At 42.5% G+C, this 14281-nt stretch overlaps 1 pseudogene; it reads left to right on the top strand.

The window, feature by feature from the left end:
• Positions 1 to 343: 343 nt before the first annotated feature.
• LOC147337388 (uncharacterized) lies at positions 344 to 4035 on the top strand (annotated as a pseudogene).
• Positions 4036 to 14281: the final 10246 nt, after the last annotated feature.

Genomic DNA, 14281 nt, shown 5'->3' with positions numbered 1-14281 from the left:
TATTAATCTAGTAGCAGGTCTGAGCAAAGGCCTAAGCGTCTTCTGCTTCAGTTTGAGACTAGCTGCAAAGTACTCTACTTAGTGATTAATGACGAGGGTCCATTATTAGCTCTCAGAGATGCTAAGACCTGAAGTTATTACCCTAAAAGGCAAGTAATGTAGAAAAGAGAAGTTATATGTCGGTGTATGGTTATTAGAAGTGTACGTGATGTACCCTTGTCTGCACGGGTTGAACTTTTGCCCGTCTGTCACCATGTATTTTTGAACTGTATTGACGTAGGTGTGATATTTTATCCTATAAAACCAGAACCCAATGTAGTCTTGTCAGAGCAAAACAATCCGTATGCTGACGGTTGGTTGTTCTCCTGTGATAATAAAACTCATCGTTTGATTGCACTTTTCCGGAGCCTCCGTCATTTGTTGTCTGGTCTAAAGTTGATCGATCTCGCAACAATATATATATATATATAGCTTAGCTAGGCTGAAAAACAGCACAGAGGCACTAATCATGGCAGCACAGGAACAAGCTCTGAACAAGACCCCAGGTGCAGGCTGTGTAAAGATGCCCCTGAGACAATCAAGCACATAACAGCAGGGTGCAAGTTGCTAGCAGGCAGGGCATACATGCAACGCCATAACCAAGTGGCCGACATAGTATGCAGAAACATCTGTACCGAATATGGCCTGAAAGTCCGTAGGCCAAAATGGGAGATGCCCTCAAGGGTGGTGGAGAATGACCGAGCTAAGATCTTGTGGGACTTCCAGATACAAACGGACAAAATGGTGGTGGCTAACCAACCGGACATAGTGGTGGTAGACAAACAGAAGACGACGGCTGTAACGATAGTTGTAGAGGTTCTGAATGACAGCAACATCAGGAAGAAGGAACACGAGAAGCTCAAGAAATACCAAGGGCTCAGAGAAGAGCTCAAGAAGATGTGGAGTGTAAAGGTAACGGTGGTCCCATTGTTAATTGGAGCACTAGTTGCAATGACTCCCAAGCTAGGTGAGGGGCTCCAGCAGATACCAGAAACAACATCGGAGATCTCTGTCCAGAAGAGCGCAGTCCTAGGAACAGCTAAGATACTGCGCAGGACCCTCAAGCTCCCAGGCCTCTGGTAGAGGACACAAACTTGAAGGATAGACCGCCCACAGGGGTGAGAGGGGAATTTATAGATAGATAGATAGATAGATAGATAGATAGATAGATAGATAGATAGATAGATAGATAGATAGATAGATAGATAGATAGATAGATAGATAGATAGATAGATAGATAGATAGATAGATAGATAGATAGATAGATAGATAGATAAACAAAAATTGTCAACTGTTGACTAACAGTGACAAAGAGATCGAAACCAGGTGAATGCAAGTGTGTTCCATGTAAAAATCTAATCCTGAATTCAATTATACTCAACTAGGATGAACGGCCTAACCCTGAGGAGACCTCCATCTCTAGCTGGCTGAACTTCTTATCTGTGATTGGTGGTCAGACAATGACAACATCCCTGTTGTCATCCTTGCTGTTGATCAATGCCACAATTCCAGGCCAAATGACCTCAGCGAGGGCTGCCGTGCGAGGGCATAAGTCAGCCAGTCTTTGTTGAGCCGGCGTTCTAAAGTGGCTGTTTTCACCTCGTCGCAAAAGCAGCAGCAGCTGCCTCTGATGCTCTCCTCTGGCTCTGACACGGGCTGATTGGTGTGTCATTGAGCTCCCAGCTTTATTCGACTGTCCATCAAAGCTGAAAGCTGAAGGGTCCCTGTCTCTCTGGTTAAACTCAGCCCCCCAGGGCCTCCAAGCGCAAGGTCACTTGGCAAGTGATGTGCTGGTGACCTTGGTGGGATGGGGTATAATATGAATACAATCATGCTGAGTGGTGAAATAATGGTGCCGTAAATTCAATAAACAACCCGGTGGACCTGACATCACCTTCCTTTCATGACATCTTTTTCTGACAGGACAAAGTAATACAGCGCTCCCCGGAGAGTCCCTGAAAACAGTCAATTTCTCTGTACTAAATGTCAAGGCAGTCGTGCGTGGAAATATGAAAATGGAAGAGTGGAGGAGGAGGCACTTAACGGTGAGGAGAGGACAGCAGCACCTGCTATCAGCAGGAATCCCGCTCTCTACCTGTCTGAACATCTGAACTCTGGAGGAAAAATACAGTTAACCAGAGAGAGAGAATGGAGGACGGGCCTCAGCAGAGTGAGAGAGAGAGAGCCTAGAAAAAAACAACACAATGAAGCTGGGAGCATTTTTAAACTCTGACTTTCATATGAGCTACAGATCAAAGAAAATCATTTGTTAATATTTCTGCCTTTTTTATGAAAAAACTAATAATAATTCTGTCAGCGGGATCCTCATTTACAGAACAGTTACTGAAGATGTCCTTTGGCATCAGTTTCTCAACTCATCACACAGACATTTAATCAAGAACCTTTGGTGTCACGTTTCAACTCACCAGCTACCTGTAGGAATATTTCAGCCCAAAGCACAACCTAAGCAAAGTGTGAGGTAGGTAGGTAGGTAGGTAGGTAGGTAGGTAGGTAGGTAGATAGATAGATAGATAGATAGATAGATAGATAGATAGATAGATAGATAGATAGATAGATAGATAGATAGATAGATAGATAGATAGATAGATAGATCTAAAAGCAAGGTTAAGCAAATGTCACCATTTTGTAATAATTGCATCACCAGGATGTAACAGGACATATCTTCTTAACAGCTATACCCACAGCAAGGACACAGTCATGGCTCCTCCTACCTGAGCCCCACCTGAGCACTGAGCAAACACCATGATAACTGATGTAGGCCAAATGATAAGTACACTTAGATGGATCTTTGCTCAGATACCCAGTAGATATGTCCCAGAAACCTCTACTGTGCTCATGGTAAATGGCCTGTATTTGCATAACGCTTTACTAGTCCCTAAGGACCCCAAAGCTTTACACATCCAGTCATCCACACATTCACACACTGGTGATGGCAAGCTACATTGTAGCCACAGCTGCCCTGGGGCGCACTGACAGAGGCGAGGCTGCCGGACACTGGCGCCACCGGGCCCTCTGACCACCACCAGTAGGCAACGGGTGAAGTGTCTTTCCCAAGGACACAACGACCGAGACTGTCGGAGCCGATGCTCAAACCAGCAACCTTCCGATTACAAGACAAACTCCCAACTCTTGAGCCACGATCGCCCTGCATCAACTGGCTCAGTTGTTTCACGGTTCAGCTGTTGATTTGCATCTTGAGAGGAGGGTTGAGTTTTCCATTATATTTTTATTTAAGATTCATTGAATCTCTCTCTCTTATATTTAGTAAAGCTAAACAGCTATAGAAAACAAAGCAAACTGAAGCTCTCAGAGGTTACAGTACCTCAACTCTTACAAGTTTTTGAGTGGATCTCATTGCACTTGCAGACAGAAATGTTGTGTCAGTCAACTCCTGATTCACAGATCTGGTAGTGACAGTTGAGCCAGTTACTGGGTGTTAATACCAAAAATAGCACTGGACTGCATTAGTTGGAGCAAACAACGTTTTCCTTTTTTGTAATTTACTCTTCTGACCTTTTCTGGATAAATATATGTATAAGAGGGATGTTTTGTTTCTCCATACTGCTGTTATGTATCTGCATACAGCCTAATGCTGATAATGACTTTGACCTGAGTGAAAAGATAAAACTGTGGTACACGTGACTGCTTTCATAAGTTGTAAAAGCAGTTCTAAAAATAAGACAACTGTTTGCCTAACACAGTTAGTATAACACACTGACATTTAGACCGTATCTGCAGTGTGATTGAAGTTTAGATGAGCTTTAAACTGCATCCAGTTTATCGCTTTTTTCTTCTCTTAATTTGAAGCGCGGTGAAAATACAGGTAGGCCTTTTTATCCTCAGTCATGTTCAGGCTGTATTGAAGCTGTTCAGTTTCCCCTCCTCCTGCAGGTGAGCGGGGTCCTCAGCTCGGCCATAAACCTCTCAGCAGCTGCTCACAGAGAGCCATTCTGCTCTGATGGACATCGCATCTGATGAAGGTAAAGCTGCACTGATGCCCTGAAAGGACAGTTCCATCATGATTACATTTACATTTAAAGGGTCACTTAACCCAAATCACACAGTATCTATTAAACTGTGTACGCATTGTCATTTCTGTTCATGCAGATGGTTTGAGTTTGCAGCACTTAAACTCCAGTAAAATAAAGGTGAACAAATTATCACAATGAAGTTGATAAAGTGACATTTTAAATTGTTAACATCATTACGTCTGAAAAAAAAAAAAAATCACGTGTCAATTTGGACTTGGCATCGTTACCGAAACATTTTGGCATCATCCTGAAATAGTTTGGTTTCTCACCTTGTGCCTCAAACTAGAAACAGAAGTTGTCTTTCTTTCTTATCAAACTCTGCAGACGTTCATGTGGAGAGTAACAGAACATTAAATTTAGGCTCACGAGTCACTCACTAGATTCCACCTTTATACCAGCTTTATAATGTCTGGTTTGGGTAATTGGCTGTGGAAGCTCATGAAATATCAGGTTATATCATGCTGAATTTTAGTTGGCTCCAACAGCTTAGCTGATCTCAGCCTGTACACAAAGAAAATCTACTGGAGCTCACAACAAAAATCACTGTGAGTTATTTCTGAGTGATTATTTTCCACACGCTGCACCACTACAAACAATCAGACTTCCCCCACCTGCTGAATCCCACTTCAACCCCTGAATATTCTTATTTTTGTGTTGAGCTGTGGAGCCAGAGTCACCCATCTACAATGCAGGCAACAGGAAATAGAGCTATTTAGGTTTTTGCGTTGTTTTTCCTCTCCTTGTGTTCCACCTAACAGATGTTCACGATGAGTGAATTCACTAGAATTAGGATTTAAGTTCAAATACAGTTTGTAGACCGTTAATATTAATTTGTTATTAATGAGGTTTTTTGTAGCCCAAGTATCTGTGCTTAAACAACTACAAGGGGAGTAAATGAGGAATAGCAGTAACACTAAGATGGTCCAAAGGTGCCTGAGAAGATAATGCTGAGTACGAAATGAGCCAAATGTAAATCAGGTGAGTTTTTTTTATCTTGTGGAACTTTAACACACCTCACAGAGGTGAAAAACTGTGAAAAGGCAGAAACTGTCACCCTAAAAGTGTCTGTTAAACAGTAAAATATGATTAAATTAATGTACAGACTTCATAAATTCAAAATGATGAAGCCAGGCTTTACGCAGTCACGCAGGAACTGAAAAAACTAAAAGACACACTCCTGCTCGTTTTACCAACTTGACTGTTTTCTATGTAGATTTGTGAGATTAGCTGTAAAGATTTCTCTGTAGTGGACTCGGTGAGGAGAGGAGAGTAGTAATGTAGAACACGAGCTCAGTTGAGTAGCTGACCTTGTTAACCTCTCTTCCGACTGTATGTTTTGACATATCTGCTGTATGTTTGCATGTATCTGTGACGGGAGCGTTTCTTTTAGGGCCTTCCCAGCATTCTCCGATTTCCCATCGCCACATTAATCCTCATGTTTTCTTGTGTAGAGCTGCAGGCCGACTCTCTGCAGCCCCTCTGCCCTCGCTCCCCCCCCCCCCCCTCCCCCAGGGGACGCTCCTCCGCTGCGTCCAGACTTGTCAGAGGAGATTCTCGTCAAATTACCGATGTCCTGCATTGGGGTAATTGCTTGCCAAACCCACTCCACTGATGCAAATTTAAGGGGTCGCCTGTGATGGAGATAATGCCAAATTGGTTTTGAGATTTTGAGATGTCTACTCAGCATGGGTAGATAGATATGTGAGACCTTAAATGAAAAAAAAGGAAGAGATGGAATAAGGCTGTGTGCGGGGAATGCTGATTTGGCATTACTCGACATTGGAGAAGACTGATAGATTTCTCCTGCCTGCAGCGTGCTTCTCACACAGAAAATAATTGTAAAGTATATCTGGAGGGCTTATAGTGCGGCATAACAGACTCATACACTGCAGTCATAACACCTCCTCTCTTGTCCCGTAATGTCCAATTGCCTCGGCTAAGTAGCCATTAATTGCGGTGGGGCTGATGGCCGGAGTCCAGCTCGAGTGTTGTGTGGCCCGACTGTTAATGATGCAGAGAAAGCGGCTCAAACTGGCGTCTCAGCCTCCGTGGATGGCTGAGCTGCCCCGGGCCTCTGTGATGCTGATGTCACCTGATGGGAGAGGCTCTCTGGCGCTAGTGAAGCACTCGATTGGCTCAGCCATGGGGACATATCAAACTATGCAGCTCATTCCACGAGGATTAAACTCTGGAGACTTAAGAAGTTAAGCTGAGAGTCCTCTGGGGAAGAACCCTCACATGTCTGCTGGTGGAGGATTTTAAACTCAGACTGGGCTAAGTTGGTGGTTGTGGTGGATTTGGTAGTGAAGAGGGGCTGAAGAGGCTGTTCATGGGTAAAATGGTAATGACAGTTAAGGAGTGGTAATTAATGGAGTTAGGAGGAAAGCCCCCTCATGGGATTGGAGAGCAGGAGGCCCAAGGGCGAACAGAGACGGAACCATTTAAGCAACAATCCATCGAGTGACATCAACAAGGCTGAACAACTGAACTAAGTGTGCAGTCTATTGTCTCAGAGTTTTTGCATGTATAAAAATGGCTGTAAATCCTAAACAGTGAATGCAGACTGCTTTAAAAACTCCTGGAATTAAAGCTTTGCACTTCAATCGCATCTTGACTGTTTGATTTAAAATCTGGTGTACAGAGGCAAGACTATGAAAAACATGCTGTACTACAAAAAGTTCTGGACCTTAAAGGAGAAATACACAATTTTCTGATATAGCTTTAGCATTTTCACATTCCCATCAATTCAGTTCAGTTTTGTTTATACAGTGCCACATCACAACCATTGATTAAAGGTGCTTTATACTGTAAAGATGCTAAAATAATACAGAGAAAACACCAACAATCAGAGACCCTCCCTGTGAGCAAGGCGACAGCGAAAAGGAAAAACTATGGGTTACTGTGGAAATCTGCAAGCAACCAAAGTGGTCATGAGGTTTTTGGTGCAGCGCTATGTACCAAACATCCACACAGGCACGCACAAACACTCACCAGTCAGTCAGGGAATACACCTTTTTGCCTAGCAACCAGTGGTTGCCATGCTGTAACTGATCACTCTTTAGTGTGATTTGCTAATAATGACATGCTAATATTAGCATGTAACTGATATTAGCACTGCAGTTCACATTCCATTTGCCTTGTTTACGAATAACTTCTTGCATTTATCATGTAACATTCCCCGGTGTCCAATATCTTAGAGTGATCAAGATGGCGCCGAGTATGGCAGCCTCGTCGCGAGCTCCCCCAAGCAACGGCTTTCTTTTGTTTGCGGACGACACTACAGTGGTGGGTCTTATCACCAACGGTGATGAGACGGCTTACAGGGAGGAGGTCAGCGCCCTGACCCACTGGTGTCAAGACAACCATCTCACCCTCAACGTCGCAAAGACAAAGGAGTTGATAGTGGACTTCCGGAGGTGCAGAGAAGTACACACCCCCATCACCATCAACGGCGCTGCTGTGGAGAGAGTGAGCAGCTTCCGGTTCCTTGGCGTACACCTGGCTGAGGATCTTACGTGGTCAGTACACACAAACAAAACAGTGAAGAAGGCCCAGCAGCGCCTCTTCTTTCTCAGGAGACTGAAAAGATTCGGCATGAGCCCCCGCATCCTCAGGACCTTCTATCACTGTGCCATTGAGAGCATCCTCACTGGATGCATCACCACCTGGTATGGCAACAGCACCGCCTACAACTGCAAAGCTCTCCAGCGAGTAGTGCGGTGCTCTGAACGGATAATTGGAGGTGAGCTTCCCTCCCTCCAAGACATCTACAGGAAGCGCTGCCTGAGGAAAGCGGGGAGGATCATCAAGGACTCCAGTCACCCCAGCCATAAACTGTTCAGACTGCTTCCATCAGGAAGGAGGTTCTGCAGCATCCGGTCCCGTACCAGCAGACTGAGAGACAGCTTTTTCCATCAGGCCATCAGACTGCTGAACACGTCATAGACACCTCAGCTTCACTACTGGAACTTCAACATTATGCACTCCACACTGTATATAAATGCCACTTGTTTTGCACATATTCAACTCTGTATATTTTATATATTTTATTATTATTATTATTATTATTATTATTATTATTATTTTATTTTATTTTATTACTATTTAATTTGTAAAAATGTGTATACACACACACACACACACACACACACACACACACACACGTAGGAAAATATTTAGTATACACATCCAGAAATGCATACACTATTATATATTGTACATATATTTATTAGTTTCAGGTTGGCCATTCTTGTATTTTGCTCGTTTGTGTTGTTGTGTTTGCACATCTCTGTTGCTTGTGGGGCTCGCACACAAGAATTTCACTCGCATGTGCTGTGCCAGTGTGCCTGCACATGTGATGTGACAATAAAAAGTGATTTGATTTGATTTGATTTGATAAAGTCAAAATGCTAACATTACTTTAGCAGTATAACAAAGTGGACTAAATGGCAGCTGTGGATCTGCATGAAGAAAGGGCAGCTTGTGTAAATGCCTAAAGGTCACTAGCACTACAAAATTGCAGAGATTTTTAGCTAATTAAACAAACACCAGTTTTCTTCTTTGCTAGCAGCTGCATTCCCTAATTATCTAATGAGTGGGCCTGCGATGAGAGGAAAGGTGAGCTCCTCAGCTCTGTCACACCTCACATGCTGCCACCAGTCAAAGGCCAATGAGCTCTGGATGTTTGTGTGAGGCAACATTTCAGAGGCTAATGAAATATTTTGTCATCCGGCATCGTCCCCCTGGTCTTCCCATCATACCTTTGTCACTTCGCTTCCTTTTCCTTCACAGCGAATGCTCAACATCGTCACTGCGGGACTTAACAAGCCTGGCAAATAATTAAAATTCAACCAAATGATGAAATAGTTGCAACAAAGCGTCCTTGAAGGGTCGGCAGGGCCCGTTCTGAAAGCAGCAAGGGGGTGGGGGAAAGAAAGCAGCGCTCTTTTTTTTCTCTTCACAGAGAATAATGTTAAGCTGCTGCTCCCAGCTTAAGGGCCTCTTAAATTGGAAAGGCACTGGCCTATAGAGACATGTACCTGTCAAACAAATACCACACGCCTCTGATTCTCTCTCTCCTCTTTCTCTCCGGCTTCATTTTAAACTCTCAGATGGTATTCAAGTCAGACGCGGGGTGCCGTAGAGATTGTTGGGTTTGAGAACAGAGATGGGGATTCGCCTCTTAGAGGTATCACAGCGACGCTGCTGTCGGAGGAATTAAGAGGTGAACTCGGCGGCCCTCCGGTGATCCGCTGAGAAGATGTTTCTCACGGCCCAAAGGAAGCTCGTCGAGTCAAAATGTACGATGGCGGCATGGTACGGTTAAAGTGTGACAATGAACACCTTAAAATCTGAAAGGAGAATTTAAAAAAAAAATTGTTGGGTTTTTTTGGTTTTGGTTTGTTCATTGTAAAGGTTAGGAATCAAAGGAATTTCAGGGTGGCGAACACATCCAAATTCAGTTTGCACTAATATCTTGGAGGTTTTCTGTGTCTTTGCTTACTACATAAATCTCAAAGCTGGCCTCCTTTGCGTCGATGAAAGCCTCACTGAAAATATAAAGATAAGCTCTGGCAGACTTGGTTCTATGGTGGGCTTTAAAGGGTTAAGCTTCAGTGTGAGTGGATCTGACTGAGAAACTGAGGGACACTGAATGTTCAAAGGGTATCGGCTGGTCAGTCACAAGGCCTGCTTTATTCTCTCTTAACTTAAAATCATAAGATTTTATGTTAAATAAGATGAGAAACTGACCATTTGATGTCTTTTTTATCCAGATGATTTAGCTTCATTTATCATTTAGATTTTTTTTAATGGTTTTTGAGCCCACCAACAAAAAATGATTGTTAATTTTTTTTCATGTCTGAGCTCAAACTTCATATCCTGAATGGCTGTTATGAGGAGCAAATTAGCTATAGAGACCAAACAGTTTAATATGTACCATGTTATTGCTGCTGGCTACAGGCACTGACTCACTTTTGGAGCCTCTAGTGGACATTAGATGAACTGCAGATTTGAGTTGGTAGGAACCATTCTAGGAGGAGTTGGTTAGGGTACAACCAGATACTCCATTAAGATGGGAGTCACTAAAGCTTTCGAGTCTTCACTGTTTTTACTGTTGTCTGTTACAATATTAAGGATTTGTTTTATGAGCACTTTCTGAATCCATATGCATCGTCTCCCCTGTCTCCTCTACTCTCTTCTCTCTTTCCTCTGCTGGCTGTCAGTCTGACCGAGCATCACGGTTGAAACTGGCTTCCTTCCCTGTGCCAGGGGAATTGATCTGTTTGGTCCCCTGACACTCCCTGTTAGCATTGATTAACCAGTGAGTCACGCTACCTCTGCAAAGACAACGTTTGAAGCTTTCATTTTTTCCCTTAATTATTTAGAGTCACAGCGAGGTGCGCGCTCATCCCAACCTCATACATCATGCAAAATACTCTGACTGACATCCACACTGCTTTCAGGCGTTTTTCCTGTAAACCGGGAGTGTTTGTTTTAGTCGTGAGCTCTGGGGCAGGAGGTGCAGTTAGCGTATGCTGTGATGGGAAGCTGAGAGCTGAATTACCACTAATGGCTGCGGCTGAGCGGAGTGAGGGATGATTTTATGGATGAAGTCATGTATTTTTCCTCAGATTTAAAGGTCTCTCTGAGAGGCCCGTTAGCATTCACGGCTGCATTCACTAGGCTGTTGTGCTCCCATCATCCAACTCCGGCTCAGTCTATTTCTGCAGTGATAAAACAGCAGAGTGATTAAAATGCTGTGATAAAAGCAGCGAGAACAAGAATGCTGCAGTAGAGGATGTTTATGTGACCACTGAGCATGTCAGAGGAACAGAGATTTATTAATGGCTCAGGTGTGTGTGGAGGAAAGGCTAACCTTTCACTCGCAGATGTTTCACCAATGCTAGATATTTTTTGTCACAGACAGGATTCGGCTTAATGGAATGCTCATATTTCAGAGTTTTCAAAAAATTAAAAAGGACTCAAAGAGTTTGTCCTGCATTTGTGTCGTGTTGTTAGGGTCAGCTCTACGCTGTCACAGAGACTCAGCTCATTAGTCAAATCTGTAATTTGTCAGGATCAGTGGTACTTACCACAACAACATTTGCATTTTAATGTTGCCTGCACGCATGCAAACAGTTTCACGTGAATCTTCTTATGTTAACCCAATGTGCTAATAACACTGACAGTTGTGAATTTTTCAGGGTTTTAGTGGAGAGTTTGATGATTTTGTCGACATAACGATGAAATGCAAGAGACAAAGAAGCCATAAAGTATATTAAAAGACTTATCTGATTTCCTTTGCACATCATATGAGAGTTTATTCACTGCAAATCAGAGAGTGTGATTTTTAGTCCTAGCATTAGCTAGCATAATGTTAGCTTCTAGCAAGCTATTTAGCTGACTTGCTGTCAACCATCCAAGGATGGGAAGGTTGCATGCCTCATCTCCTGAAAATCAATAATTATGAAAATATTGGCAATAAATTAGGATATTTCTATATGTCTTCTTCTGTAGAAGTGATGGAGGAGACAGAAAAAGAGGAGGAGGAGAAGGAGATAATAAGAAAACAATATTGAGGAAGAGATAATGAAAAGATATACGATACAAACCTTAAATAGCCATACATAGTTTAAAAGAGCTACTTGTGATCTTTAAATGAAAACTAACTTATAACACACTTCATGGCAGCTTTTAGGTATATTTAGGTGTTTACATTCTGATTTCCCTTTTCTTTCTTGAATTGAAGTAATCACCTCGTGACAAATACTGTGACAAATACATCCTGTGCAATCGTGTTTGTGTAATAAGGTTTTTTTAATTGTTACTGAATGACTGTGTTCTCCTATTTTTTTATACTATTCTTTTGTAATTATATTTAAACTGTTTTTCTCTTGACACCACAGGGACTGCACTTAATTTCGCTATGTTACAATGACAACAAAGATATTCTGATTCTACTTCTGACTATTTGAGGATTGATGTTGGAGTATAAAGAGTTACAAAAGAAAACAAAGAAATGTAAAATAAAATAACTCAATGACTAAAGCACAACAACAACAACAAATAAATACAGGTATGAAGGGATGAGGTGGGAAGAGTTTCTGTGTTCATCTTTGTGGCAGCGAAGCTGAAACAATGAGATTCTTTTTTTGCATTTTATTATGTTGGGATTTGTATTTAATTGTGATAGAATGAAACAGACATTAGAGAAAGTGTTGCTGCCTGTTCAGTGAATGGTGCAGAGGGTTGTCGGTATTATCCATTTGTTGTCCGTAGCAACAGTTGTTTGGATGACCTGTGCCTCTGTTGATGTAGGAATCCAAACAGAGAACTGAATGAAACATCAATGACCAAGCAGAACTCCCTGGGCAACAGCTGGCAGTTCAATATTCAGGCCACAGAAAGATTTCTTCACAGCAACATTTTGTGGATTCCACCTCTTTGCATTACCAGTCTGTGTAATCCCTCCATATTTGTTCTTACCGCACATTTTTATGAAATGTCACCAAAGGGAAAGGTACAATAGTCTTGAATTTCCTTCATTTGTACATAATCTGTCCAGAGACTTTCTAAAGTCTTTAGGGATGATTTCATAACCTTTCTCAGCTTAATAAGTCGCAAAAAAACTGAGGTTCTCAGAAACCTTATTGTAACCTTGTTGTTAAGCTGTCTTAGATCCATAACATTTAAAACAGTGTGCCGTCTCACACCGGATTCTCAGTCACCTGACTGAAAACAGCTGCCCCATCTTTAAATTACCTGCAAATCCAAGAGGTTTACATACTTTTACCCTTCATAAATGTTGGACTATTTTCCTCTATAATTAACAAAGGAAGTAATCTTTTTGTTCTAGTTGTTAGATTGGATTCTCTGTATGTAAGACTTGTACATAAATCTGCAGAGTTTCACACCACACTCTTACAGAATCATAGAAAACTCTTCAGACTTCACAAACTTTGGACCAGCACACATATGAAAACTCTGCATGACCCGCTGTTGTTTGTTGCTGGAATATTTCTAAGAAACTGTCCTGAGTTGCCAGAGGCCTCTTGTTGCCTTTCGTCTCAGAACATCTTCCTGCTTCCAGCAGCGTCTTAGAGAGCGCAGTCAAACTTTTGTGTGAAGCCTAGGGGACGGAGCCGGAGCACGAGCCGCCCTTCCTCATTTAATTGGCGCCTCTATCTGCTTGTTAGTTCACAACACTTTAATTTGACAGCGGCGTTAAGGATGGGCCCCTCTGTACTAGAAGAAAACTTGATAATGCTGTCAGTAACTAATTAGCGGTTATGGCATCTGTCAGGAAATTGTGTGTAGGGGCAATTAAAAATGATGCACTATTAGTTTTCGCCAACCTCACTGACCCAGTTAGCGTGGGCGGTCAGGATGGGTGGGGCAAAGTGGGCACGCACAGGAGCTCTTCGAGGTTATATCTGGAACAATTGTTTTCTGGGTTGCTCTGACTTTACGTTTGATGTTTTTATTTCCTCGTGCTCAGACATATCATTTAAACAGGACTCATGCAGCATGCTCTCATCAGAGGCCGACCTTCAGTATACTGCGTGCTGTCAGGAGCTTTGCTTCTGCTGAGTCTGCGAGCTGCTCCCAACAGCTACAGAAATAATAAATGTCAGACTTTTAAGGGTCCTGTCCACATGCCACTTAAAACAGGAAGTCGGTCCAACAAACCACCGTAGAATCCAGCGACCAGTTCTCAAATCTGACCGACAAGTGAAAGCAACAGTGGATCATCGGCTCGAGAGTGAAGATGCTGTAGTCGGACCCTCTTACCAGCGTTTTAATAATCAATAGCAAGTCACCTCACCTTGATATCAATAGTTATGATCCCACAGGATGAATTCTAATGATTTTAGGGAACTTGTGACCTTTCCTCAAGTGCCACCATCAAAGCAGCACAAATAAAATTGAACAACTCAGATGTTTTTTTAGTGAATGATTGGTAAATTGAGATTTCAATGAGCCTGTGACCTCTACTGGGGCTTTCATGTAGAAATATTAATGTAAGGATTTTAGTGATTCTGAGTGTCTCCTGAGATTAGCATAGATCCCACACGTGTATATCAGTGTCCCCAGATGAGGATTTCTAATGATGTTTTTTATTCTTCAGCATTACAAATCAGGCTATAAGTTCTACGGCTATCCTCATGGGATAAAGCAGTTTGACATCA

Source organism: Aulonocara sp. 'chitande type north' Nkhata Bay, linkage group LG2, assembly GCF_057382095.1.
Source record: "Aulonocara sp. 'chitande type north' Nkhata Bay isolate Kocher_YH1m ecotype deep benthic linkage group LG2, A_spYH_male_GT1.1, whole genome shotgun sequence".
Taxonomy (NCBI): Eukaryota; Metazoa; Chordata; class Actinopteri; order Cichliformes; family Cichlidae; genus Aulonocara; species Aulonocara sp. 'chitande type north' Nkhata Bay.
Note: the sequence above shows the minus strand (reverse complement) of the source record. Positions and strands in the feature narration are given on the sequence as shown.